Raw genomic sequence first — 24,827 nt, 5'->3', positions numbered from 1 at the left:
GTGCATGTAAGAGGGTTCATCGAACCACTTCACAATTCTCTATTATTCCAATCTCGTATAGCACGCGGAAAGAATTAACACCTATATCTTTTCGTACGAGCTCTGATTTCCCTTATTTTATCGTGGTGATCGTTCGGCCCTTTGTAGTTCGGTGTCGACAAAACATTTTCGCATTCGGAGAAGAAAGCTGGTTAGTGGAATTTCGTAAGAAGATTCCATAGTAACGAAACACTCCTTTCATTTAACAATTTCCAGCCCAAATCGTGTATCGTTTCTGTGACACTCTCTCCCATATTTCGCGATAATACACAATGTGCTGCCTATCTTTGAACTTTTTCGACGTACTGTGTCACTCCTACCTGGTAAGGATCCCACACCACGCAGCAGTATTCTAAAAGAGGACGGACAAGCGTAGTAGTATAGGCAGTCTCATTAGTAGGTCTGTTACATTTTCTAAGAGTCCTGGCAATAAAATGCAGCCTCTGGTTAGCCTTCCCCACAACATTTTCTATGTGTTCTTTCCAATTTAAGTTGTTCGTAATTGTAATACCTAGGTATTTAGTTGAATTTACCGCTTTTAGATTAGACTGACGTTTAACGAGTTCCTTTCAGCACTCATGTGGATGACCTCACACTTTTCCTTATTTAGGGTCAACTGCCACTTTTCGTACCATTTAGATATTTTTTCTAAATCGTTTTGCAGTTTGTTTTGATCATCTGATGACTTTATTAGTCGACAGTCGACAGCGTCATCTGCTAACAGCAGAAGATGGCTGCTCAGATTGTCTCCCAAATTATTTATATAGATAAGGAACTGTAAAGGGCCTATAACACTACCTTGGCGAAAGCCTGAAATCACTTCTGTTTTACTCGATGGCTTTCTGTCAATTACTACGAACTGTGACCTTTCTGACAGGAAATCGCAAATTCAGTCACATACCTGAGACAATATTCCATAAGAACGCACTTTTACTACGAGCCGCCTGTGTGGTAGAGTGTCAAAAGCTTTCGGGAAATCCAATCGATCTGAAATCACTTGACCATAGCACTCAGTACTTCATGTGAATAATGAGCTAGTTTTGTTTCACAAGACCGATGTTTTCTAAACGCATGTTGAATGTTTGTCAACAGACCGGTTCCTTTGAGGTAATTCGTAATGTTCGAACACAATATATGTTCTAAAATCGTGCTGCATATTGACGATAAGGATATGGGCCTGTAATGTAGTGGATTACTCCTACAACCTTTCTTGAATATTGGTGTTACCTGTGGAGCTTTCCACTCTTTGGGTACGGATCTTTCGTCGAGAGAACGGTTTCATATGGTTGTTAAGTATGGACCTAATGCATCAGCATACTCCGAAAGGAACCTAATTGGTATACAGTTTGGACCAGAAGACGTGCTTTTATTAAGTGATTTGAGTTGCGTCACTACGCCGAGGATATTTACTTCTACGTTACTCATGTTGGCAGCTGTTTTCGATTCGAATTCTGGAATATTTACTTCGTCTTCTTTTGTGGAGGTATTTCGGAAGGCTGATAACGAATGGCTTCTGTAGAAAGTCCTCAAGACATTACTTGTGCCAATCGTGATTAGAATAGTATTCTATGTATTTGTGAGTGCATTATGTCGCAGCGAAGTGAATTCGAGCGTGGGCAAATTGTAGGTGTACGATGTGTACTTCCGTAACCAAGCCGGCAGGTGTGGCCGTGCGGTTCTAGGCGCTTCATTCTGGAACCGCGTAACCGCTACTGTCGCAGGTTCGAATCCTGCCTCGGGCATGGATGTGTGTGATGTCCTTTGCTTAGTTAGGTTTAAGTAGTTCTCTGTTCTAGGGGACTGATGACCACAGATGTTAAGTCCCATAGTGCTCAGAGCCATTTGAACCATTGTTTGAACCGTAACCAAGGTAAATAATGTTTATGGTGTTTGGAGAATCACCGTATCGAAGATTTATATCATAAACAGGAAAGTGGAAAACCTTAATCTGCCAAGTCAGAACGTGTGTGTGTTAAGTTATCGTGAAAGACGACCATTAAGAGACATCAGACGAAAAACGAAGATGACGACAACTGCAAACGTCACAGCAGAACAGAATATTACTGTCGCAGACATCGCTAGCACGAAAAAATTATGAAGGGAGCTCCACGAGGAGGCGACTCCGGGGTGAGCTGGAACTTCAAAACTACTCACCAAGGATGAAAAAGCCCTTAACAAGAAAACATGGTGGCCCAGTCACAAAACTTGTGCTATGGAGCATGGGAAAAAGTTATTTGGTCCTATGCGTCTTGTTTTTCATTGTTTACAACTTCTGGCCAAGGTTACGACCACCAACTGGGTTATGATTTCGCCAACCATTTTGTGATATTAGTGGGCCAGAGGGCTACTCTGCAAGATCGCATTACCACCAATGGTTCTATAGGTGAGTGATCAGGTCTATCCCATGGTATAATGTTTGTTCTTCAATTGTGATGCCCCTTCAAAAACGGCAGGTTCCCTGTTCACACAGTTCAAGTCGCCGAGGTCTGGTTTTGTGAGCATGTCTCCTGGTCACCACCGAGCTTAATATAATTGAGCCTTTGTTGTCTACTTTCAAGAGAAGGCTTAGTCACCCTTACCCAGCTCCATAATCGTTATCTGAACTTGCCACTCTTTTGCAAGGCGAATAGTAAAAAATGCCATTGAAAAATTTACAGGGCCTGTATTCACACACTCCGAGGCTACTGGAAACAGGTTGCAGCACCAACGGGTTTCATACAACTTATTAGACAAGGTAATGTGTTCTCGACGTGTTCCCCTTTTTTGTCCAACCCTGTGGGTTGGAGGAGGGTTGGTAGGGGATAAAAAGGAGATCAGCAGAGATTTTCCGGATGAATAATCCCAGTTTATCCTTGAGTGACTTAGGAAAACCAAATCACCGTTACTCGTAGAGGCCAATGGGTGTGCTAGAAACTAAGAAAAAAAATGGTGATCAGTAGGCCAGGAGGAACTAGTAGTTTATCAGGTAACACGTATTGCTTGAAGTCTGGCTCTTCAAATAACAACTAGGATACACTGATGAGAGAAAAGGTTGTGACCACTGGCTTCGTGGCGTGTTAGTCAACCGTTGGAAAGCTATGCAGCAGCGATTATATGTGGCATACATCCAACAAGTCCCTGGTATGTTTCCGAAGGCATGTGGCAATAAATCACTACACTTAGGTGAAGCATTTCCTTTTTATAACGCACCAGTGGTTTGTGGCGTCCACTACAATTACTTTCATTCCATCGGGTTAAGAATTGAAGTATCAGGTGATCAAGACATCAACGTGGATTCACCACCATGTTCTTGAAACCGCAGGAGTACGAGTCTGACATTGTTGGAAGGACAGTTACCTTGCTACAGGACGCCATTCCCTTTGTGGAAGACATCACGCGTAATGGGATACAGGTGATCCACAATGATGCTTTAATTGTTCACAGTTGTCATACTTCGATGACCACTATAAATCCCAGGTGAATGCCCACCTTAGCATAATACTGCCCGTAGCAGCCTGTGTCCGTGGTTCCGGTGCGTGTTCCCATCAACCATTCGCCTGGATGACAGTGCATCTGGACCCGACCGTCGACCTGATGAAGCAAGACACGTGACTCACTCTACCAGGTAGCACGTTTTCTTTGAGCCACAGTCTAATACGTGGGATCCCAAGTCCACTGCCATCATAATGGTCACTGCTATTTCGACGACAACACGGGAACACGCAAAAGTCGTCTGCTGAGGAGTGTCGCGTTCAGCAAAGTGCGCTGCACGAATTGCTACGAAACATTTTCGCCTGCACCAGTACTGAACTCTGTCGTCAGATCTATGATTTATAGAGCGGGCTAACCTCCAATCTCGTTCTCTAATGAAGAAGGCACGTCCGACATCCTCTCGCTTAGTCGTCATTCCGCCGCCCTTCAACCATTTTTTATAGGTGATCACTATACTAGCACTGTAGCAGCTAAGCAGATTTGCTGTTTCCAAGGCCTTACCCAGGCCCCACGCCATACTAAACTGCATTTATAAAAATGGTTCAAATGGCTCTGAGCACTCTGGGACTTAACTTCTGAGGTCATCAGTCCCCTAGAACTTAGAACTACTTAAACCTAACTAAACTAAGGACATCACACACACCCATGCCCGAGGCCAGATTCGAACCTGCGACCGTAGCGGTCGAGTGATTCCTAACTGTAGCGTCTAGAGCCGCTCGGCCACTCCTGTGGCAGACTGCACTTCGCCCCACTTTCCTTACCGCGTCACGTACCCACGCCACCATGAGGTGGCATTCAGTATCGCTGTGAGCAGTGGTCATAATGTTGTGGCTTATCAGTGTATGGGGTGACAAGGACTGGTAAGACACTAGTTTGATGAGCATCGTTACAGACACAGTTACGTTTTCTTAATAATTTACATTCACTTGAAATCACTATTTTAATTTAAAAAGTTTTCAGATGTTTCCTTTTTCTCATTCCACTGTGCGAAATAGTTGCTAGTAAACTCCCATAGGCAGACCAGTAGCCTCAAAAAAGTAAAATTCATTTATAATAAGTACGTAATTCAGTTGATTGTTATAGTTAACGTTCTTCACATAAGGAGACAGACAGAAGATAAAACACTATAGACTTAGCAGCCAAATCACCATGACGTTCTAAATATTGAGGAAGAACATCCTCGTCAGCGTAACAAATGCAGTGGACTTTAATCGGACGATGGAACATTCTTTAGAAGTGTATATACACTACTGGCCATTAAAGTTGCTACACCAAGACAAAATGCACATGATAAACGGGTATTCATTGGACGAATATATTTAGTAGAACTGACATGTGATTACATTTTCACGCAATTTGGGTGCATGGATCCCGATAAAACAGTACCGAGAACAACCACCTCTGGCCGTAATAACGGCCTTGATACGCCTGGCCATTGAGTCAAACAGAGCCAAGGTCACTCGTACAGGTACAGATGCCCATGCAGCTTCAACACGATACCACAGTTGATCAAGAATAGTGACTGGCGTATTGTGACGAGCCAGTTGCTCGGCCACCATTGACCAGGCGTTTTCAATTGGTGAGAGATCTGGAGAATGTGCTGGCCATGGCAGCAGTCGAACATTTTCTGTATCCAGAAGGCCCATACAGGACCTGCAACATGCTGTCGTGCATTATGTAGGTGAAATGTAGGGTTTCACAGGGATTGAATAAAGGGTAGAGCCACGGGTCGTAACACATTTGAAATGTAACGCCCACTGTTCAAAGTGCCGTCAATGCGAACAAGAGATGACGGAGACGTGTAACCAATGCCACCCCATACCATCACGCCGGGTGATACGTCAGTATGGTGATGACGAATAGGCGCTTCCAATGTACGTTCACCGCGATGTCGTCAAATACGGATGCGAACATCATGATGCTGTAAACAGAACCTGGATTCATCCGAAAAAATGACGTTTTACTGTTCTTGCACTCAGGTTCGTCGTTGAGTACACCATCGCAGGCGCTCCTGTCTGTGATGCAGCGTCAAAGGTAGCCGCAGCCAAGGTCTCCGAGCTGAATTTACATGCTGCTGCAAACGTAGTCGAACTGTTGGTGCAGATGGTTGTTCTCTTGCTAACGTCCCCATCTGTTGACTCAGGGATCGAGACATGGTTGCACGATTCGTTACAGCCATGCGTATAATATGCCTGTCATCTCGACTGCTAGTGATACGAAGCCGTTGGGATCCAGCACGGCGTTCCGTATTACCCTCCTGAACCCACTGATTTCATATTGTGCTAACAGTCATTGGATCTCGACCGACGCGAGCAGCAATGTCGCGGTACGATAAACCGCAATCGGGACTTGCTACAATCCGACCTTTATGAAAGTCAGAAACGTGACGGTACGCATTTGTCCTCCCTACACGAGGCATCACAACAAAGTTTCACCAGCAACGCCGGTAAACTTCTGTTTCCGTATGAGAAGTCGGTTGGAAATTTCCTCATGTCAGCACGTTGTAGGTGTCGCCACTGGTGCCAACCTTGTGTGAATGCTCGGAAAATTTTATTATTTGCATATCACAGCATCTCCTTCCTGTCGGTGAAATTTAGCGTCTGCAGCACTTCATATTCGTGGTGTAGCAATTTTAATGGCCAGTAGTTTATTATATCGGGCCATTTTTCTTTTCTGAACGACGTTTTAGAATGGTGCTTTTAGAATTAATAATTTTTTGGGGACTGTTAAACACTGGGAGAGTGTTCCACTCAACTGAGCAAAATATTGTCGAACATTAGTCCAGAAATAAGATATCTCTTTATACAATACTAGTATGTGCATTTAGTACACCGAATTGTTTCATGCTTTTTCGCGATGTCTGGGACCCCCGTTCACTCATTTTCCTTCACCTCTGGTAATTATGAAATCATCTATCCTTAATACGTACGCCCATTATCTAACGGTTCTTGTGTAATGGATCATTTGCAGAATCATCATATTCTCGGGCCCTATTGCTCCTATGTCTCTCATGAAGTATCTGCGTACTTTCATCACATTCACTTACTTTAATTGTCACACAGTAACAGAAATACCAGCCACAAGATCGAATTAAGTAACACAGAATGCAAAGTAGTTTCTACATTAAAATATGTAGCACATAAGCGAGTAAACATTGTTTGTTGCGGGAAAAATTAAAGCTTCGTGCATAACTCAGGGCACAAGGACTTACTGAAATTCACTGCTTTCCATTAGTTACCTGCATGGGAGCAGTCTGTTCAGGCAGGTAGCACGGCACAAACATACTATTCGCTGTAATTTAAAAAATACAGCACAGGACATTTACGACACACAGTTTAATGTATTTTTCGCGTAATTTGAGAAACATACGTAACACACAATGTTGCTAGCATACATGGCACATCTGAAATTCTCAGCACTTGTCGGTAGAGACGTATTTTCCACTATTCGTAGCTCTAGTCATATTCCATGGGCGTAAATTTTATCTGTGTGTTATGTGTGCGTTTCAAATCGTACAACGCTCGAGACAGAAGCTTTGTTTCTATTTCAAATTGTGTGACGTGCTCTTGGACTACTTCTAGCTAAAATTCTTCTCTTAACAGTAATGCAGTATCATTTAACCATTTCGGAAAGTCTACGTTATATGACGTCTGATGAATACAGAATAATAAATAATGAAGATGGTGTCTTCATAATGAGAAATGAAAGGGGTAATGATACCTGAGTAATCAATGTAAACAAATGATGAGGATGTCAAACCGCAGAATTTTTTTACCATTTCTGTAATGCTGATTATAAACTAGGATCTAATAATTTCTTTTCCTACAATGGAAAATTCTAGCCTGCTTGGAGGTAAAAAAGGAAACCCGTATGTCGAAGTTAATTAATGTCAGATAATATATCACTCAGGACACTGGACTGAATTACGTACTTCCTCTAGAAATCTTCCCATCGTACTTCCCGCTAGCCTTTCGTTTCACATTCCTCTCTTTTTCGTCGTAGCAACTTCCATTTCTTTTTCTTGTGAGGGTTGGATTCTGCAGGGGAGAATTTCTCATCAAGTCCTTGCAAGAGAAACGAATTCCAAGGGAGGCTAGCGAAAGCACTCCCCGTGGCGAATCTCCCACATCTTTCTTCATTCAGGTTCTCCCCGTTTCACTTCGTGCGGCAAAGGCCACCCTGCCATTAACTACCCTGGCCATGTTCCAACACTTCAGCAACGCTTCCCAAACCGGTGCCGGAATACTTAAGCGCTTACGAAGAAAGAACTAAATGTGGATTTCTCGTGACAGACAAATAACTTTCTTTCACCACTGGTCACTAATAAATTCATCACCGACAGAACGTAAAATGTAACTCTTATATCCATCATGAGCGTCTTTCTTCCCTCTGCTATCAGTCGTGACGTCATGTGCACTGTATTAATATCTTTTATCAGCGTAGTGCCTCGTCATCATTAATTACTTTACATATTAGAGACTTCACCAACCTTTGAGAGCAATTTTTCTTCACAAGACGTTCCATTTATTTTTAAACTTGAAAAGTTTGAATGTTCTGTTCTGACCAGTGAATCGCTGGTATTCGTCCTAGAATCTTATGTACTACCGGATCATCATATGAGGTAACTAAAATTCGAAAACCAGAGTAAAGAGATGATATTTCTGCTTGCTAAATTCATGGTAATTGTAGCCGACAAACCCGGAATTGCCTTGGAATTCATTTTACCAATTTTTAATTGGAAAAGAAAGCAAAAAGCAAAATCTTTTTGTAGTGTAATAGCAAAAAGAATTCTTCTCTATGTCTTCGCGGAAACACTTTAGAAACTGTGAAACAGTCATACAGATTAATACACAGAATGTATCCGAATTAAGAGGTAAACAATAAATGTATTAAAAAGTTATGCACGGTGCGGCATTTTTTCACACATATCAGTGTTCATGATGTCATATCTCTTGAATTATGTAGAGTATAATGGTATATTTGTGTAGGTACACTCAGCGGTACTTATGGTTACTGTCTCTGAAATACGTTGCGAATAGTGTCAGTAACAAGGGATTTATAAATTTAAACGTCACGCACGTTACAGCAGTTTTAAGCGCAGTTCAGTGCTTATTACATCTTATCTCCTGATATATGTGTCACAAAACGATATACTTTTGTAGGTACATTCAAAGGCATTTGTAGATACTGTGTGCCAACTGTGTTATGAATTGAAGGAATAGGAAAGAGCTAATGACCTTAGATGTCAATCACAATGCGGCAGCTTTTCACTTATCTTAGTGTTTATTATTTCATATCTCCTGAAACATTATAGGTATTTGGTTTCTACGCTTATAGCATTGTTGTCTGTAGGTAAAGGATGTGAGTACCAAGTTTAGTTGAAATCGGGGCAGTGGTTTAGGAGGAGTTGTGGAATTTAAACGCATACATACATTCGTAGAATATGTATCGATTATTTAGATGGTCAGACGATATTTGCACCTGCAAAAATTTGCTTACTGCAACTGCAGACAAGATTACAAATATCCAGCGTAGATATTGCTTACAAAAGAAGCTGGTTATTCTAAATTTTATAATGAACTCTGTTAAAATGTGACATCTAAATGCATTTAACTTCAAGTATGACCAGTGTAACGCAAAGCACAACAATTCGTTACCCAAAAGAATGGTCATTATGGAATTATTAGCCACACGATCAAATACATTCTCCTGGATATCCTACAAGCGCGCATGTTAGTTTTAATGAAATAATAATTTAAGGGAAGATAAAAAGATACTCTCCAAATCCGAAACAGCCTAGCTTTTGCAACCGATCCTCTTCAATAACATTCCCAGAGCCGCATTCTACCGTTAAAGAGACACGTGTAAGTCAGCGGTTTGCTACGGTACTCTGCCCTTCGCAGTTATCAGTTACTTGTCTAAGTTGTATGGTTACTAAGCACTGAAGTTAAAAAAATTTTTTAAAGGAAACGTGTGCGATTAGGATAAAGATGGATATTTACAATAAAGCAAGCAATTCAGAAAGCAACTGGTTATAGTTGCACATGGGTCTTTGTATTTAGAAACGAAGAGTGGTAGTCAGAAACATTCTTAGGAACATTTGTTTGTCAAGAAACAACATTTCAGTCATGTTGTATTCTCGGTGTTACGTTGCATGTCCACAGACGTCATTCAGGAGCCAAACCATGAAGAAAGCGTTTTTATCATGCGTTAGTAGATGCTGCGTTGTCGTTGTCTAAAGCTGTGCTTCCGTCTGTTGTTCGAAAATTTCAAAGATACGACAGATGTTGTCCATTGACTGCATTTTTGCACTTGTATTATCACAGATAAAACGTAGTGTCTCTGTGTTAATGGCATTTGGAAACAACACTTTTCTCCTGTTGTTATGTAGGAAACATTTTTTGAGACCGTGGTTGTGTACAAAATACAAACTGATTTCTTCCAAAGAAGAAAACGCTATTAATAACGCTGTTTATTTAGACATGTAGCGCTGTTGACGATCTCGAGCCGACAAGTTCATCGTCATACGACCGTTCACGTTTGTATTAATTGGTTGTTGTTTACATTGATTGCTGAAAAAGTAGCTATCAACTACTCTAACAAAAACAAATGCAATATAACCGTTAACAGCCGTCTGAAGATGAACAAGTCGGTTCATACTCATAACGGAGCTGTTTGTGGAAATATGTAGTGTTATTAATAGTGGCTGGTTGTTTTTTCCTTCTTTTGCAAGAATCCAGTTGCTAAAACGTCCTTATTAGCACCTAGATCCTGTGTTTCCTGACACGGTATTCAGAACGTACATAATAAGGTATTAATTTTTCGGATTTGAATATTATGTTTTGCAGTGACGTGATGTTCATCATAATTCCTTGGTATCAGAACACCATTTCAAATTTTTGGACGTAAATCAGTTATATACGAGGGCTATTCAATAAACAATGATCATAATTTTTATGCTCATAATTTCTCGCGCTAAAATTTAATATTATTCTGTTAGCTTAATGCGCAAAAAACACGCCGTGGTAGTTTCATTGTTGGGTCTCCTGGTTCCCGCCTATGAGAGGCAGGCAAAGTCAGACATGTTCAGTATGGCCACCACTGCAATGGAGGTTCCACAGGAGGAACAATGTGCGGCTTTGCACTTCTCTTTCGTCTGAACAAATTTTCAACTGAGGCTTATACAATGTTGCAGGAGTCCTATGGAGAGTCTGTTCTTCCCTATAGTACAGATCGAAGTTGGTTTAAAATGTTTAAAGGGGGGAGACTGTCAGTTTCAAAGTAAGGTGGACCCGATGGTAGGGACAGAGCATCGAGTGACATTATACTGAGTGTACTATCCGAAAATTACCTCGAGCAAATAAACAGAGAACCGACTCGTGGAGATAACATCTTGGACCTACTAATAACAAACAGACTCGAACTTTTCGAGTCTGTAAGTGCAGAACAGGGAATCAGTGATCATAAGGCCGTTGCAGCATCCCTGAATATGGAAGGTAATACGAATACAAAAAAAGGGAGGAAGGTTTATCTGTTTAGCAAGAGTAATAGAAGGCAGATTTCAGACTACCTAACAGATCAAAACGAAAATTTCTGTTCCGACACTGACAATGTTGAGTGTTTATGGAAAAAATTTAAGGCAATTGTAAAATGCGTTTTAGACAGGTACGTGCCGAGTAAAACTGTGAGGGACGGGAAAAACCCACCGTGGTTCAACAACAAAGTTATGAATCTACTGCGGAAGCAAAGAGAGCTTCACTCCAAGTTTAAACGCAACCAAAAACCTCTCAGACAAACAGAACCTACACGATGTCGAAGTTAGCGTAAGGAGGGCTATGCATGAAGCGTTCAGTGAATTCGAAAGTAAAATTCTATGTACCGACTTGACAGAAAATCCTAGGAAGTTATGGTCTTACGTTAAATCAGTAAGTGGCTCGAAACAGCATATCCAGACACTCTGGGATGATGATGGCTTTGAAACTGAGGATGACACGCGTAAAGCTGAAATACTAAACACCTTTTTCCAAAGCTGTTTCACAGAGGAAGACCGCACTGCAGTTTCTTCTCTAAATCCTCGCACAAATGAAAAAAATGGCTGACATCGAAATAAGTGTCCAAGGAATAGAAAAGCAACTGAAATCACTCAACAGAGGAAAGTCCACTGGACCTGACGGAATACCAATTCGATTCTACACAGAGTACGCGAAAGAACGTGCCCCCCTTCTAACAGCCGTGTACCGCAAATCTCTACAGGAACGGAAGGTTCCAAATGATTGGAAAAGAGCAGAGGTAGTCCTAGTCTTCAAAAAGGGTCGTCGAGCAGATGCGCAAAACTATAGACCTATATCTCTGACGTCGGTCTGTTGTACAATTTTAGAACATGTTTTTTGTTCGAGTATCATGTCGTTTTTGGAAACCCAGAATCTACTCTGTAGGAATCAACATGGATTCCGGAAACAGCGATCGTGTGAGAGCCAACTCGCTTTATTTGTTCATGAGACCCAGAAATTATTAGATACAGGCTCCCAGGTAGATGCTATTTTCCTAGACTTCCGGAAGGCGTTACATACAGTTCTGCACTGTCGCCTGATAAACGAAGTAAGAGCCTACGGAATATTAGCCCAGCTGTGTGGCTGGATTGAAGAGTTTTTTGTAAAACCGAACACAGCATGTTGTTATCAATGGAGAGACGTCTACAGACGTTAAAGTAACCTCTGGCGTGCCACAGGGGAGTGTTATGGGAATATTGCTTTTCACAATATATAAAAATGAGCTAGTAGATAGTGTCGGAATTTCCATGCGGCTTTTCGCGGATGATGCTGTAGTATACAGAGAGGTTGCAGCGTTAGAAAATTGTAGCGAAGTGCAGGAAGATCTGCTGCGGATAGACACTTGGTGTAGGGACTGGCTTGACCCTTAACATAGACAAATGTAATGTATTGCGAATACATAGAAAGAAGGATCCTTTATTGTATGATTATATGATAGCGGAACAAACACAGTTACTTCTGATAAATATCTGGGAGTATGCGTGAGGAACGATTTGAAATGGAATGATCATATAAAATTAATTGTTGGTAGGGCGGGTACCTGGTTGAGATTCATTGCGAGAGTCCTTAGAAAATGTAGTCCATCAACAAAGGAGGTGGCTTACAAAACTCTCGTTCGACCTATTCTTGAGTATTGCTCATCAGTGTGGGATCCGTACCTGATCGGGTTGACGGAGGAGATAGAGAAGATCCAAAGAAGAGCGGCGCGTTTCGTCACAGGGTTATTTGGTAACGTTACGGAGATGTTTAGCAAACTCAAGTGGCAGACTCTGCAATAGAGGCGCTGTACATTGCGGTGTAGCTTGCTCGCCAGGTTTCGAGAGGGTGCGTTTCTGGATAGGGTATCGAATGTACTGGTTCCCCCTACTTATATCTCCCGTGGAGATCACGAATGTAAAATTAGAGAGATTTGAGCGCGCACGGAGGCTTTCAGACAGTCGTTCTTCCCCGAAACATACGCGACAGGAACAGAAAAGGGAGGTAATGACAGTGGCATGTAAAGTGCCCTCCGCCACACACCGTTGGGTGGCTTGCGGAGTATGAATGTAGATGTAGATATAGATCTTATAACTCGTGAGTCGTAACTGACAGTGTTGTTGGGAGGCCTGGTCACCAGGTCTGCCACAGGTCACTGTTCATCCTGGTTCACGGAGCTGACAAGGCTCCCACATACATGTTGTGTGATGAGATGTTGATGTCCAATGCCCTGTCGGGTTTTAGTTTCACTGTTGTTCAACCACTTTTCGTAGATTCCCACGAGAGTTACAGCGAAACAGCTTGCTGTTTCCTAGGAGTTACTCCCAGCCGCTGGCCCATAGAATCATTCCTTTATGTCGTTTCACGTACTAGTCTCGTTTCACAGTTGCGGTCCGTGTTGTATCTGCAAAGTTTTCCCATTCATCTCTGCTCCTCTTATATACTTTCCTTACCGCGCCACGTGCCTACAACAGTACCTGGCGGCATTTGATCTCGCGGTCATCACTTGTCAAAATATTTTTGATTATCTCTGTAAATACACTGGATATCATTTTGACCACACATTTCTGTGGAGCAATATGGCTGCCAAGAAAATAAGTTACTGTTAAACAAGCTCATCTTAAAACTGCATAAGAGAACTACGCTGCCTCTTATGCTCAATAGATACGATTACAGGAGTCCTACTCGCACAATTTGAATACTCTATAATGAAATTTCTCCATTATTTAGTGCAATACTGTTTTCTTCAAAACGAAATTTTCACTCATCAATGGAGTGTTCTTTGATATGAAACTATATGGCAGATTAAAACTATGTGCCGGCCTGGGACTCGAATCCGGGAGCTTCGCCTTTTACGGGAAAGAGCTATACCAGTTTTAATCTACCAGGAAGTTTCGGATCAGTTCACACTCCAGTGCAGACTGGAAATATCATTATGGGAACAATGCCCAAGGTTGTGCCTAAACCATGTCCCCGCTATAGTATTTGTTCCAGAGTTAATAGTCCAGCAAATTAGGCACGGGAACTTCTGTGAAGTTTGGAACGTAGCAGATGGAGTACTGGGGTAAGTAGACCTGTGAGGACGGGCCGTGAGTCGTGTTCGGGTAGCTCACGTGGTAGAGCACTTGCCAGCGAAAGGCAAAGCTCCCGAGTTTGACTTACAGACCGGCATATAGCTTCACTCTACAAGGAAGATACTCTCTCTTCTGCTATAAGAAAGAATTTCTGATGCACAAGAGAATGTGATGTAGAACGAAATGCATGTCAAGTGAATAGCACGGAATGTATCGGAGAAATCATGTCCAATATAACCTCAAAGGAAACTTGGATACATGACATTGTTTAAAAATTAGACACAAGCATATTTTTGGTGCAACCCGATTAGACGAATCTTTGTCGTTGACAGTAACGAAGTTGTCAGCAATAACCAACTCTTCATTCATTTTAAGTTTAGGCTTCCTTTCCTAGTTCTGCCCAAGCTATAAAATTAAAATAAAAAATTTCCAACTAAACTTCTATGCATACAGCTGAAAGTACACGACACTAGAGGTAAAAACGTGTACTAATGCGGGCTCAAAAACACGTATGGGCACTTCATCTTCGATACCGTTACACAAACGTCTTCTACATCAAACCCTTTGCTTTCCATATTTTTAGAAATGTTAGTATGGTCTAAAACAAGTAAACATGGGCTCTGAAATACGTACCTTAAGAACAACGAGCACTTGCTCATAGCTCTTACGGTTTGAATTTTAGAGCCCATGTTTCCCAGGCAATTTTTTCTTGTTTCCGTCCAAACTACCATCTCCCAAAATATTGTAGTCAAAGAGTTTTCAGCTGAAGAGATTTGTTTCATACCATCGAAGATGACCAAGTGAGCATAGCCTCTTCTTCATATGTTCGTTTTAGAGCCCATGTTTGCTAGATCTTTTTGCTTCTAGGACTGTGTACTTTCAAAACCATGGCTCTACGCCATTAAATATGATACTCCCTGCATAATACAGAGAAAAACTGAACAGACAAGCAAGTATATAATTTTTGTGTAAATAAACTTTCATAGTATTACAAGATAATTACTTTAAAATATCACAAAATAATTAAGAAAATGCAAGCAATTATTTTTTTATGTTCACTTTGCATAAAATTACATACGATTGCAGTGTAATGGAGTTAATCATTTTATAGTTTTGTGCACGTTATTGAATACTGATTAACATATTTCATCAAATTTGGTATGTAAACAGCTTCCAGGTGAGTATGAACCTTTATTTATAGGAACACAATCGATTTCTTAATATCAAGTAATATTGTCAAGTGGGTATCGGAACGAAATACAGAACTTACAGCCAACATTACGATTCAAAAACAGTCACCAGTCCTAATAATGTAAGCTATACGACAATCACACGTCTGTAAAACATTAAGCCAATAAGCAAATGCGATGGGAAGAAGGAGGACTCAAAGTTCTCAAAAAACAGCACTTTATCCACAACAAGCTGGACGTCACGAATCAAATTCACCATCTGAAGAAGACTGACATGCTGAAATCGTGTTAACTAACAATCAAACGAAGAACGAAGAAAAATCCCAGCTAGTAACATTGATTATGCGACAGCATCCGCCCAACACTTCGTCGTATGACGTGAGCTACTAACCCCAGGCTAACAACGTTAATAGTAAGGACTTTTCTTATTGTTTTCCTTTCATTGTAGATTACCGCAGTTTCATCATGACATTTTTTTTCATCATGACAGTTTTTTCAGTTCATGAATTTGCTACTTGACGCCCCACTTATAGCGAGTAACAGCCTTGTGTTTAGAAAAGGTCGAGTACCCCCCCACTCTTACCATCTTGCTGGACGATTGGCTTAATGTTTCAGTGACATGTGAGTATTTCCCTATTGGGTATCATGAGGCTTATCTTATTAGGTATGATATTCCTGTTGGGATCATTGTGTCGGCTGTATGTTTTGTAGGTTGTTCCGATGTTAACCTAATGATTTGATCTGATATCACAAAACTTGTCGTGTTCCTACGAATAAAGGTTCATATACAGCTGTAAGGAGCTTACGTTTCAAATGTGGGTTATTTCAGCTGCGATTCCCAACAACGTAGTACTTTTCTACTTTTCACAACGTTTTATTAGCACGTCGGATAGTTAAGATCTTCGGAAACTAAGTTGCAGGAGTACTGGATAAACTAAAAATACAAAAATTACCTTTAAATTACGCGACACTTGGTTTCTACTAGAGAAAATCGACTTACCTATTCCCATCAGGGTACCATGACATGAATTACTCCGTAGTTTCATACGTTCTGTAAGCCAAATCCGGACTTTGCACCGTGACCTTGTTTTGACGTGGCGTTAAACCCAATTTTAATATTTACTTAGACTCCTTGAATAACAGACTTCTTTGATCTCCTGGTTTGCAAGAACGCAGTACAGTACTTCAAACTGTCCGTTCACTAAATCCCTCCTTTAGGCAAATCGTTTGCATTGTCGGCTTCCTTACTTATCTACCTCCATCGCTATCATTATGATTGTATCTTATTTGTCGTACATTCAACATCTGTACTAAGATATTAGCGATAAGCTGCATACTATCCTCAGTCGTCAAATGTTCAATAGATACTCAGATTTTTTGTTAGTAAGAACAAATAAGAGTACGGAAGGCTAGATATTATGTATCAACACAATGCATAACAGGCATGAAAATCCGCCTGTTAGTTTCAGTGTCGGGTCCTTCGGCCGCCGTTCGTCTGATGATTTTTCTCACGTCGCCAGCGCGAGTGGCTGGCATTATCAAAGTTTGTCCCTCCATTTCTGGTGGTGGACTGGAGCCGAACTACCGAGCACGAAAAGTAATAGACACTCACAACATGAAATGAGGTAACGAAGAATTCAGAAGGGTAATTCATTTTCTGCTATGAAACCGAAAGCGAAAACTCACCTCCGATTACCGCAGAATATTTCCGAGCACCGGCTATTGTTTTCGGAGGCCTCTCAGTAGCTTACTTGCTCCGCTCACTCGCCGCGGCAACGATAAAGTTTTTTATGGCGGGGCTACAGATCCACAGCGGCATCACCAGGAAGAGTTCTTGCCGCAAAACTCTTCGTAATTCCCCCTCTTCAGATCATGTGGCCGTAACTTGACGCATTTACGACTTCTTAGCCTACGCATAAAAGTCGCTCTCTGCCATCTCTTTCTGTAAGGGTGTTCATCTTTCTCACCTACTCAACAAAGCGGTTTTGCAGGTACAATGGCTGAACAGAAACTGTAACGCGTAGTGATAGTTATACGGTGATATATTGAGTGTAATTAATAGATATGGACTTATGTTAATTCAATTGGTGTAAATTGCTCCAAAGGGCTTAGAAACTAGTGGGCAGACTTATGTGATTCGTACAAAGATTGTTAAGCGTGTCTCATCTTGTAGATGTCCGCCTCAATAACTGAGTGGTCAGCGCCACGGTGTGTTCGGTCAGAGGGTTAGCTGCAAAAAAAAAAAAAAAAAAAAAAAAAAAAAAAAAAAAAAAAAAAAAACAGGTTTATTGGATCAGAGACGAGCTGAAAGGGGTGTCTTGTGACGTTCGCCCCGAGCAGATGCAATGAACAAATTGAGATTAAGAAAAAAAAGTCGATCAGCGGGACGGAATGCCGTGCAAAGGGGCATTGTTCGATTCCCCGCTAGGTCGGATATTTTCTCCGCACCAGGACTAGCTGCTGGGTTGTGTTCATCATCATCTCATACCCATCGACACGTAAGTGCCCGAGGTAGCGTCAACCAATGAGACTTGCACCTGGCGACCGGTCTACTCGACGGGAGACCCTAGCCACACGACATCTATTTTTAAGTTGTGGATGTTGCAGTTCTTCTTATTTCCGAGCTTGCTAACAAAATCTGAGAGAAACTCCTCTCCAATTTTGGGTTGTGTCAGGCATTTGCCGGATTTTCGCCTCTACAAGAGAAATTCTATTATTTTTTGTTACGTTGACGTATATCATAATAAAGAACATTGACAACTCAGTTGACAGTACAATGACGCGTCCTGTTAGCCTAGGGACATGTCCGAAAGAACAGACACCATTTCGATCATGAAGCTATTATCAATCAATACACATAGGGATTACTACATGCAGCTACTAAAGGGAATTAATTTAAGTCAATGACGGAGTTGAAAACTTGTGCTGGACCGGTGTTCCAATCCGGGTCTTATGCTTACTAGCTGATCCTCAGACCACTGAGCGAACCGGACTCAACGGTCATTGCAACTGCACGGAACAGCCTAGCACGCGTCCTGACAAACCAAGGTTCACATTATACCCTCACACTGCTGACGTTTTGTGTTTGCCATTATCCAAATTACTCTGGGCGTTTCGCCAATTCCCGGAAGATTTCGATCATGGTGTGCCTCTGCACTCTAAGGGTCATTGGTGAGTCATGGTTTAATTATACACATGGAGTTCATTGTTTCACATTGAAACGTCCCCTTAGAACAATTATACAAGACTGTGTTTAAACTGACATACAATATTTTTAACGCAACGCAATCTGACTTTCAAAAATCCTTTCCAAAGAATGGCCCTGACTAACATTAACCTATACGTTTCACAATTCACTTACCTCACAAAAATGTTCGTTACTAGAACTACTGCAATACAGTGAGCGCCACTACTGCCAGCTAAATAAAAGATTCAAACTACGGAAGGCACTAACTACTGATAGGTATAGTTAGCAAATGAAAGATTTTAATAGAGAACAAACAATGTATTTACCTCAATAGTGTTCAAAAGTCATAATGTATATAGCAATTCATGACATCCAGTCTTACAAATTTCAAAACTCCGCCATTTCTCTCCCCACATCCACCACTGCTGGCGGCTCACCTCCAACTGCGCAACGCTACTCGCTTTTAACATCCAGCTGCCCAACACTACAATGGCCAACAACAATGCAAACCAGCCACAGACTGCACACAGCACAGACAGTGATTTTCAGAGCGCTCCGTGGCGTTACCAATATAAGAACCTTAACAGCTTACTTACAACATACTATATTTATCCTGCAGCCATCACCAACCAAGACACAAAGAAAGGCATTACAACATGTAGCTGCTAATGGACACTTATTTAAACCAATGGGGAAAGTTGAAAATTTCTGCCTAGCCTAGATTAGAACTCGGTTTTTCTGCTTCCTAGGCAGATTCTCTGACCGCTGAGCCATCCGAACACCATGGTTCCAATAGCAAGCCTGCAAACCACAAAGGGCAGAGACGTGCTGGGTTAGTTCGTACAGTTGTGATGACAGCTATGTACGGATGGCTCAGTAGCCAGAGAATCTGTCTAGCAAGCTGTCTCTAGTGAGACGAGTCTCGATTTCTGTTGGTAAGAGCTGATGGCAGGGTTAGAGCGTGGCAGAATCCCCACGAAGCCTTGGACTCAAGTGGCAGCAGGTGGTGGCTCCATAATGGTGTTGGCTATTTTTACATGTAATTATTCGGATCCTCGGGCTATTTTCGTCTGCTTGGAGACATCTGATGCCAATCATGGACTTCACGTTCCCAAACAACGATGGAATTTTTATGAATAACAACGCGCTATATCACCAGGCCACAGTTGTTTGCGACTGTCTGAAGAACAGCCCGGACAATTCGAGAGAATGGTTTGGACACCCACATCACCTGATATTAATTCCATCAGGCATTTCTCGGCCGTAATCGTCAGGTCGGTTTGTGTTCAGTATCCTGAACCGGCAACACTTTCGCGATAATGGATGGCTTTAGAGGCAGCATGGCTCAGTATTTGAGAATGAGACTTCCAACTACTTGTTGAATCCGCATCACGTTGAGTTACTGAGTTTTTGCACTGTATCGAGCGAAAGCAGGGCCGACACGATATTAAGAAGTATTCCATCACTTTTATCACCTCAGTATACACCACACCGTGATGGACATTGCCTCTCTTGCAGCGTCTCCCGTTGGAGCTGGTTAATCACCCTCGTGACGCTTTCATCCTTACTAAAGGATTCTGTAATGAAACGCGTGGCTCTTCTTCGAATCGTCGCTCGTTCCACTATCAATATAGCAGAGATCCTACATAAGGGACAACATTCTAATGTTGGTCGAACTGGTGTTTTGTAAGCTACTTCCTTAGTTTATGGACTACATTTATGAGGATTCTTCCAACGTACCTGTGTCTGGCATCTGCCTCAACCACGACTAACTTTATGTAGCCTTTCCAGTTCAGTCGCTCCGTAAGCATACTCCCAGATATTGTATGGAAGTAACTACACACATTTAAGAAAATGTTTTGCATCACGTCAGTTCAGAGGGTTCCGGAACCTGTACAGAAAATGTGAACAGAGATCGATATAAACATCATTGCCGCCTTTTTTATTGCGCATGAAAGCCACACATTGCATGTTGTACCATCATACAGCGAAACTTTCAGAGTTGGTGGTTCAGATTGCTTTACACACCGGTACCTCTAATACCGAGTAGCACGTCCTCTTGTATTGAAGTATACTTGTATTCGATGTGGCATACTATCCACAAGTTCATCAAGGCACTGTTGACCCAGATTGCCCCAATCCTAAACGGCGATTCGGCGTCGATCTGTCAGAATGTTTGGTGGGTCACGTCGTCCATAGACAGACCTTTCCAGTCTATCCCAGGCATGTTCCAGAGGGTTCATGTCTGGGGAACACGCTGGCCACTCTAGTCGAGCGATTTCGTTATCCTGAAGGAAGTCATTCACAAGATGTGCACGATGGGGGCGCGAATTGTGGTCCATGAAGACGAATGCCTCGCCAATATGCTGCCGTTATGGTTGCACTATCGGTTGGAGGATGGCATTCACGTATCGTACAGCCGTTACAGCGCCTTTTACGAACACTAGCGACGTAATTCGGCTCTACATAACAGCACCGTATAACAGCAGGGAACCTCCACCTTGCTGCACTCGCTGGACAGTGTGGCTAAGGCGTTCAGCCTGACCGGGTTGAATCCAAAAACCTCACAGACGATTGTCTGGTTGAAGACATATGCTACACTCATCGGCGAAGAGAAAGTGGTGCTAATCCTGAAAGGTCTATTCGGCACGTCGTTGAGCCCATCTGTACCACGCTGCATGGTGTCGTGGTTGCAAAGACGGGCCTTGCCACAGACGTTCGAAGTGAAATTGCTTATCTTGCAGCCTCTTGCGCACAGTCTGAGTCGTAACAAGACGTCCTGTGGCTGCGCAAAAAGTATTATTCAACATGGTATCGTTGCTGTCATGGTTCCTCCGAGCCTTTATCAGGAGTACAGCCTACTACAATATTCCAGTCGAGTGAGTCACGGAACTATTTTATTGGTTGTGATAAGAGGAGTGTTCTCTATCTTGTTCAGGAGCTGCAAATATTTATTGATGATTCATGTTTGCGCAACATTTCGAGGACTGCGTTGGAGACCATGTTTCAAAGATTGAATCAACACCAAGAACTTTCTGTAACATAAACTAAAATGTCTAACGGAATTTAAATGTTGCCTTAGATTAAAATGCAAATAATAAGATATAATTCTTTGTGGGTGGTAATTTCCATTTTTATTCCTGATATTCAATGTAGCTCTGAGGTAAGGTAATTACCACAAGGAAGCATATGATTAATTTTTGGGTCTGAGGAGACCATTTTAAAAAGTGTAGACATTTATTTATTACTCAAACTGTAAATCATTATTTATCGACTTTTACTTCAACCCCAAGCATTTCAAAGAATTCAGTATTCTCCTCATGATATTCAGTGATTGAAAACTGTTTCAATGGTAATAATATACTGTCATAATAATAGACGGTCGCTGGCCGGAGTGGCCGAGTGGTTCTAGCCGCTTCAGTGCGGAACCGAGCTGCTACTATGGTCGCAGGTTCGAATCTTGCCTCGGGCATGAATGTGTGTGATGTCCTTAGGTTAGTTAGGTCTAATTAGTTCTAAGTTCTAGGGGACTGATGACCTAAGAAGTGACGTCCCATAGTGCTAAGAGCCATTTGAACCACTATACGGTCATAATCATTTTTATAACAATTGCCAGAGTTGGTACTTCAATGAACTCTCTTTCTCTGTGCTGTAGTATTATAAATTATTTCAGTAATCTTAGACAGATAGATTCCAAAGTATCAATTCACAATTTTTTTGAGCGTGGATTAAAATGTACATAACACATACTTCATTTCTTTTAGTACGGTAGCGTCATAGTGTTGGACACTATTTTATTATCTTTATTTGTAACAACTTCACCTCTACGTCTGTTCCCTACTTATAAAATATTCACTATTGTCAATAAGGTTTGATTCTCTTGTGATTATTATGTATTCATCTCTTTTTCATCTTGCAGCCTTTCATAGTAAAATGCAGTTTTGTAGATCAAGTTTTCCATACACGCTTTTATTACGTCAGTAACTTGGAGTGGCGATGTATTTTGGCAGTTTCATCAAACGCCGATCACGGGTGTATAATATTAACTGATCCGTAATATTGTAGGTAGTTTAGAACAATATACTCTACACATGGTGTAAATGTAAATAATTTCTACAAATACTTTTAACAAACAGTACTGTATACAATACTATTTTTATATGTGAATTCGAGTTAAATAAATGTATTTTGTGTAGTAGGCCATATAAGGAGGAACGTATCACGTTTTCTGTCTCTATACACACTACTGGCCATTAAAATTGCTACACCACGAAGATAACGTGCTACGGACGCGAGATTTTACCGACAGGAAGAAAGTGCTGTGATATGCAAATGATTAGCTTTTCAGAGCGCTCACACATGGTTGGCGACGGTGGCGACACCTACAACGTGCTGACATGAGGAAAGTTTCCAACCGATATCTCATACACAAACAGCAATTGACCGGCATTGCCTGGTGAAACGTTGTTGTGATGCCTCGTGTAAGGAGGAGAAATGCGTACCATCACGTTTCCTGCTTTGATATAGATCGGATTGTAGCCTATCGCGATTGCGGTTTATCGTATCGCGACATTGCTGCTCGCGTTGGTCGAGATCCAATGACTGTTAGCAGAATATGGAATCGGTGGGGTCAGGAGAATCATGAAAGAAGGTTGTATACGTGGAAGAACCCTGGAGATACTAAAAGGTATCACATAGATTATATAATGGTAAGATAGAGATTTAGGAACCAGGTTTTAAGTTGTAAGACATTTCCAGGGGCAGATGTGGACTCTGACCACAATCTATTGGTTATGACCTGTAGATTAAAACTGAAGAAACTGCAAAAATGTGGGAAACTAAGAAGGTGGGACCTGGATAAACTGAAAGAACCAGAGGTTGTACAGAGTTTCAGGGAAAGCATAAGGGAACAATTGACAGGAATAGGGGAAAGAAATACAGTAGAAGAAGAATGGGTAGCTCTGAGGGATGTAGTAGTGAAGGCAGCAGAGGATAAAGTAGGTACAAAGACGAGGGCTGCTAGAAATCCTTGGGTAACAGAAGAATTATTGAAATTAATTGATGAAAGGAGAAAATATAAAAATGCAGTAAATGAAGCAGGCAAAAAGGAATAAAAACGTCTCAAAAATGAGATCGACAGGAAGTGCAAAATGGCTAAACAGGGATGGCTAGAGGACAAATGTAAGGATGTAGAAGCTTATCTCACTAGGGGTAAGATAGATACTGCCTACAGGAAAATTAAAGAGACCTTTGGAGAGAAGAGAACCACGTGTATGAATATCAAGAGCTCAGATGGCAGCCCAGTTCTAAGCAAAGAAGGGAAGGCAGAAAGGTGGAAGGAGTATATAGAAGGTTTATACAAGGGCGATGTACTTGAGGACAATATTATGGAAATGGAAGAGGATGTAGATGAAGACGAAATGGGAGATACGATACTGCGTGAAGAGTTTGACAGAGCACTGAAAGACCTGAGTCGAAACAAGGCCCCCGGAGTAGACAACATTCCATTAGAACTACTGACGGCCTTGGGACAACCAGTCCTGACAAAACTCTACCAGCTGGTGAGCAAGATGTATGAGACAGGCGAAATACCCTCAGACTTCAAGAAGAATATAATAATTCCAATCCCAAAGAAAGCAGGTGCTGACAGATGTGAAAATTACCGAACTATCAGTTTAATAAGCCACGGCTGCAAAATACTAACGCGAATTCTTTACAGACGAATGGAAAAACTGGTAGATGCAGACCTTGGGGAGGATCAGTTTGGATTCCGTCCAAATGTTGGAACACGTGAGGCAATACTGACCTTACGACTTATCTTAGAAGAAAGATTAAGAAAAGGCAAACCTACGTTTCTAGCATTTGTAGACTTAGAGAAAGCTTTTGACAATGTTGACTGGAATACTCTTTTTAAAATTCTAAAGGTGGCAGGGGTAAAATACAGGGAGCGAAAGGCTATTTATAATTTGTACAGAAACCAGATGGCAGTCATAAGAGTCGAGGGGCATGAAAGGGAAGCAGTGGTTGGGAAAGGAGTGAGACAGGGTTGTAGCCTCTCCCCGATGTTATTCAATCTGTATATTGAGCAAGCAGTAAAGGAAACAAAAGAAAAATTTGGAGTAGGTATTAAAATTCATGGAGACGAAGTAAAAACTTTGAGGTTCGCCGATGACATTGTAATTCTGTCAGAGACGGAAAAGGACTTGGAAGAGCAGTTGAACGGAATGGACAGTGTCTTGAAAGGAGGATATAAGATGAACATTAACAAAAGCAAAACGAGGATAATGGAATGTAGTCAAATTAAATCGGGTGATGCTGAGGGAATTAGATTAGGAAATGA

General features: G+C 41.6%; 1 protein-coding gene across 1 annotated transcript in view; it reads left to right on the top strand.

The window, feature by feature from the left end:
- Window positions 1–24,827, top strand: part of LOC126355550 (uncharacterized) — a 69,791-nt gene that overhangs the window by 507 nt on the left and 44,457 nt on the right. The window lies entirely within an intron of this gene.

The sequence above is a fragment of the Schistocerca gregaria genome, chromosome 3 (genome assembly GCF_023897955.1).
Source record: "Schistocerca gregaria isolate iqSchGreg1 chromosome 3, iqSchGreg1.2, whole genome shotgun sequence".
Lineage (NCBI taxonomy): Eukaryota > Metazoa > Arthropoda > Insecta > Orthoptera > Acrididae > Schistocerca > Schistocerca gregaria.
This window is presented reverse-complemented; position numbering and strand designations above follow the sequence as displayed.